The 6,204-nt window shown below is 35.6% G+C and overlaps 1 pseudogene; it reads left to right on the top strand.

Moving 5' to 3' along the window:
* Positions 1 to 5,873: 5,873 nt before the first annotated feature.
* LOC112470623 lies at positions 5,874 to 5,989 on the top strand (annotated as a pseudogene).
* The last annotated feature ends 215 nt before the right edge of the window (positions 5,990 to 6,204 follow it).

The raw sequence follows: 6,204 nt of genomic DNA, 5'->3' as shown, positions 1-6,204 counted from the left end.
CAATCCAATATTGATTCATAAGATTCTAGCTGGATTTAACAAGATTTTAAGAACTAATGTATATAAGTGAGCTTATAGTTTATAACATCGGTAGATTTTGTATGAATATATACACATCTATGTTCACAGACAGACATTGTATTCTTGTCTGATTTGTATATCAAAGTTAAAATGGGTGGGAAGAGTTCCATCATATCTGAAAGAGTATATATTGCATGAGAATTATCTAGCTTTTGCTCTTTGACAACGATCACTTGTAAAACCATCAAAAATATGTCATATTTATATAGATAAAAAGACAACTTTTATATTTATTGGAATTCTCATATGTCTGTCTTTTCTTATGTAACCTGGTAGTGAATAAATACATTTATACTTAGAAATCATCCATTTATGAAATTTTTCAAACTTTGTTTTGTTGTAAATTGTAGTCTAATATACTCCATACATAGTTATTAAATTCTCTCATATTTATTTTATTTAATGTTTCTCTTTTTCTACTTCTTCTTGGTTATACATCCCCAAATGTATGTTTACACTAGTATTTATTAAAGTTAAATGTTTAGTCAGTTTTTAAAAAAACATCATTAATGACGACTTTCAGTTTTAGCTTTGCCATGTAAATAACATTTAAGTCATATCCTCCATTATTACAACAAGAAAATGGTGAAAACTAAAAATCAATGACTTTTTTTGACCTATCAGGAAACTAGTCAAAGGAAAAACTGCCTCCCCCAATTCTGGAGACTGGTGAATCCAGAGAGTCGCACACAAAACTTACCTGGAGAAGAAGCTGCCGGAACACTAAAAAAGTAGAGAACACTGAAAGAGTAATTTTAACTGCTTGCTGGTGGTTGAATGTAGGCTAAATTGAAAAATGAGAAATTCCTGGGGTGCAGCCTTAAAAAATTCTCCCACTTTTGTGAATTAACTCAATGAAACCCACCAGCTTATCAAAGTAAAGACCCTGGAAAGATTCCCTCATTGCTCAGGCTAGAGGAAGAAAAGAGTAATTCTTTTGGAATATACCTGGAATATTTTCCATAACAAATGACTACTCTCCAGGGGAAATGATTGTCAGATCCTTATCCCAAATGAGAGAATGGCATATATTCCACTGAAGCCCCATATCACTGGAGAAACATTTGTGAAGTGCACAGCCTAGAAATACAGGCTCTGTACAACATGGGTTTCAAACCCCAGGTCACAGACTGTCCTTGACCCCTTAGGAACCAAGACGCACAGCAGAAGGTGAGCTGTAGGTGAACAAGCAAAGCTTTACTGTATTAGTAGCCTCTCCCCAGCACTAGCATCACCACCTCAGCTCCACCTCAGATGATCAGGCATTAGATTCTCATAGGAGCTCCAAAAAAGTTGGGGATCCCCGCAGACTGAGATTTAATCATGAGACTATTCAAGAAGTATTTCTTAGAAAAATTTAAAGAATGCAAGATAGACAAAAACAAGAAATGCTTGAGAAATTTGAAGTCTCTGGAACTTATTGCTGTAGAAACATTAAAAAGAGCCCAATTTCTTTCCAATTAACATAAAACTCCACACTCACATTCTTCAATTGTTATCGAATGGAAGATGGTCAACTTTCAACAATAATAACAACAACAACAAAAATTACAAGGTATTCCAAAGAGTAGAAAAACAGAGTGAGAAGTAAAGAAGCAAATAATAGAACCAGACTCAGAGATGACAAAATGTTGAAATTATCGTACCAGATATATAAAATATTTGTGATTAACATGTTAAGAGCTTTAATGGGAAAAGTACATAGCATGCAATAATGAATGTGTAATGTAATCAAAGAGATGTAATTTTATATCCAAAAAAAAACATCAAACACAAATTCTAGAATTTAAAACCACTATAATTGTTTATGACTAAACAATTAAAAAAGAAGAAGAAGCAACCCAGTTTTAGAAAGGGCAAATGATCTGAACAGACTTCTAACCAAAAATATATACAGATGACAAATAAACATAAAATGGGGCTCAACGTGAATTTCCATTTAGGAAGGGCACATTAGAACAACAATACGATACTACTACAAATCTGTTAGAAAGGCTAAAATTCAAAATCAGACACTACCAATTGCTGGTGAGAATGTGGAGCAAGAGGAATTTTGATTCATTATGCGTAGGAATTCTAAATTGTATAACCATCTTGGAAGAGAATTTGGAAGCTAATTACAAAGCTAAGCATAATCATATATACACAGGCATGCATTTTTTAACAATGAGAATTATGAGGATAAGTTCTGAGAAATGCATCACTTGAGGATTTTATGATCGTGTGAACATTATAAAGTGTACTTACACAAACATAGATGGCATAGCCTATTGCTCCTAGGCTCCTAGACTAGTATGTTATTGTACTGAATATTATACGCAATTGTAATATAATGATAAGTATGTATTTACGTATCTAAACAACTCTAAACATAGAAAAAATATGGTAAAATATGGCATAAAAATAAAGTATGTGTGTATGCATGCATGCATGCATACTCAGGCTTGTGCAGAGTCGGAAGGCAGGTGCCCTAGAGAGGACAGGAAAAATGGAGAGAGCAGAGATTAAGAGACCCAGAGAGATAGAGCTAAAGATGAGAAAGAATAAAAGGAGTGAATGAGAGAGACAGAGATAGAAATAACGATGTGGAGGGAGGAATGAAGGAGAGAGGAAAGGGAGAGAGTGGGGAGGGAAGAAGGAAACTGGGAGAAAAAAGATATAAGGACAAACTGAGGGAAGGGAAGTGAGCTGCTGTGCATGTGTGTGTGTGTGCATGCACACATGTGCAGGGGTGGTCTTAGATGGGCATAGATGTGGGCAGGCTTCTGGCACCCCTCCTTCCCAACCCTCTCCCCTTTTTCCCTTGCTAGCTCTGGTCTCCAGCCTGGAGAAGGATGCAGGGCAGTTAGACAGCATGCTGAGCCTCTTCATCTATTCAAATAAAATCCAGAAAGAGCAGCAAACTTGACATCTTAGTTCAGTCCAACCTTTTCTTTCAACATTGCAAACAACCTTTTTTCTTATAATCCATTATAATCCTATAAAACCACTGTCATATATGCAATCTGTCCTTGACCGAAATGTTGTTATGTGGCACATGACTATAATCTGGCTTCTAGATATTTACCTAACTGGTTGAGAAATTATGTTTATACAAAAAGCTGCATCCGAATGTTCACAGCAGCTTTATATCTAATCACTCAAAACTAGAAGCCACCAAAATGTCCTTCCATAAGTGAATTGATAAATAAACTGTGGTATATCCATATAATGGCATATTATTAAACATGAGAAGGAGTGAACTATCAACTCATGAAAAAGTTTGGATACATTTTCAATGCATGTTGGTAAACGAAAGAAGCTAGTCTGAAAATGCTACATACTGTATGATTCCAAGTATGTGATATTTTGGAAAGGGCAAACATTTACCTTTCAAGGGAGGAGGAGGAGGCTTGGATAAGTGACGGACAGGGAATACTTTTAGGGCAGTTAGACTATTTTTTATGATACTGTAATAATGAATGCATGACATTATTCATTTGATAAAAAACCATAGAACTTTATAGCCCAAAATGTGAACTTTAAAGTACACACATTTTAAAAACTCAGGAAGTTGGGAGACATCAGGATGGAATGCAGGATGTGACAAAACAGTCTAGCACTATTACAAATGCATGAACCATGCTAACTGAAGAAAATGAGGAGAAAAGGGGCTGATAAAGTACTTTGGAAATTAATGCAGTCTAAAAATAACTTGGCATAGATATTCTAATCTAGCTGATAAAGTTCTTTCCCATGAGTGTAGTCTAACAATTTTGACACTTCTATAAAATTACCCTAGACATGAAATGTTAGATAAATGGATAGAGCCAGCTTTCATACTAGAGTGATGAGATAAGGTGATAAGATAAGGTAATAGGTAAGCAAGAGTGGATGCTAGAATTATCCATCTAGTTATAGATTTGAATTGGAGAAAGTAAAAATGCATGGCTAGTTAATAAAAATATAGGTGATTTTGACACTTCTATAAAATTACCCTAGACATGAAATGTTAGATAAATGGATAGAGCCAGCTTTCATACTAGAGTGATGAGATAAGGTGATAAGATAAGGTAATAGGTAAGCAAGAGTGGATGCTAGAATTATCCATCTAGTTATAGATTTGAATTGGAGAAAGTAAAAATGCATGGCTAGTTAATAAAAATATAGGTGATTAGCTATAAAATTACTCATATATATACACATATGTGTGTGTGTGTGTGTTGTGTGTGTGGTGTGTGGGTGTGTGTGTGTGTGTGTGTAATGTATATGTTAGGTAGCTAGTCAGACATGAGCAACAGGAGAACAAAGGAATAGAGGCCCAGCCCAGAAACCGCCCAAAGAACACCCCATTGGTAGTTAGAGAATCCTTCCTGCATCCCCAGAGAAAAAGGACAGGAGGGCCATAACTATAGCTGATTTAATCTGGCCACAGACTCCTCTGCAGAAGGTACCACACTAATCTGCCCACAACCTAAGCTTCATTATACCATCATTATAATACCATGTTTATGAGCAGAAGTTCATGAATCTAATTATAAGAGACTGAATTCCGGTAAGCATATGTGCACTAGGCAAAGAGTTATATAGCAGCCAAATGTCAATCAAAATGACCTCACCTAAGAACGCCCTTCTAACCACCCATCACAACACTAATATAATGCAGACCTCTCCCTCCCACAGGTTACAGCTCTCTATCTTTCCTGGCTATAACCTGTGCCTCCCTTCCCTCACTCCTGTGTATCCTCATGTCCATGTGGTCAGCCAGCTTTAAGTTTAACCCATCTTCTGCCACAGAACGTGCCTTTAATAAATAATACTTCTCATAATTGTCACTGAGATGTAATTTCTTCATCAGTGATAAGTACCTAGAGGTGTGTGTTACCAGAACTCTGATCACTGCAACAGGAACATATACACATTTGGTTAGTGTACATATGTGTATTTCCCTGCTCTGTTAGGTGAGAAGGTTTAGAAGCAATGATACCTCCTTAGGATCAAGCACATTTAGTGCCCAGATCTTGGTTTGCTTATCTTTCTTCAATAGAAAGAACTGGACCTCTTTAGAGAAATGGCTGATTTGAGAATTGAGGAATGGAATATATAAATTGAACCTGGAGCATTATGTTGTGCCAGAAAATGTTCTAACAAACAAACAAACAAACAAACAAACAAACAAACATGACAAGATTATGCCAATTAACACAGGGGCCAACTGAAATTGTTTCAATGGTCAAAGCTGGAACAATTTAAGCATTTAAAGTAAATAAAATATATTTTATATTTTATATCTGTGTGTTCTTATTGATAGTGCTTTAATAAATGAATTATTAAATACATAAATATTTGGGAGGAAAATATCTCCTGTGCAGAATTACAAATAATTTCCTTGGATATCCTATCCTGAAGGAGGTAGCACGTACCATCTCTTAAGTGTGAACAGTAAGGATATAGAGACTTCCTTTTAGAAAGAAAAATAAAATGAGCAAGTTTGCAGTGAAAATATTTGACAGATACTGTCTCAGTGTGTTCAAGATTAACATGTTGATAATATGTATCCTTGATAACATATAATAAAAATGACACTTTACCTCTGTGGTCTTCCCTTCCAAATAACCATAACTCCAGTTTAATAATGAGAAAAACATCAACAAATCCCAATTGAGACTTTCTACAAAATGCTTGACCAGAACTCTTCAAAATTATCAAGATTACCAGAAACAAAAATTTCTGGTTCCATAATGTAGCAGTTAGCATGTCTGCTTAAATGCAGAAGGTCCTGGATTCATGGCCAAGTGGAGCCACGGTCCATGGTCTATGGCCATGCCACCCTGAACAAGCCCAATATCTGATCTTGGAAGCTAAGCAGAGTCGGGCCTGGCTAGTACTTGGATGGGTGACCACCTAGGAAGACCAGGTGCTGTAGGCATAAATAATAAATAATAATTATTAAAAACAAAAACAAAAACAAAAACAAAAAAACCTCTGAGACACTTTCAGACCAGAGAAACTAAAAAAGCATGACTACTAAATGTAATATGTTATCTTGAATGGGATCCTGGGACAGAAAAAAGACATTCCATAAAAACTGAGGAAATTTGAATAAAATATGGATTTTAGTTAGTTACAGTGTATCAACATTGG

Source organism: Pteropus alecto, unplaced genomic scaffold, assembly GCF_000325575.1.
Source record: "Pteropus alecto unplaced genomic scaffold, ASM32557v1 scaffold3, whole genome shotgun sequence".
Classification (NCBI taxonomy): domain Eukaryota; kingdom Metazoa; phylum Chordata; class Mammalia; order Chiroptera; family Pteropodidae; genus Pteropus; species Pteropus alecto.
Note: the sequence above shows the minus strand (reverse complement) of the source record. Positions and strands in the feature narration are given on the sequence as shown.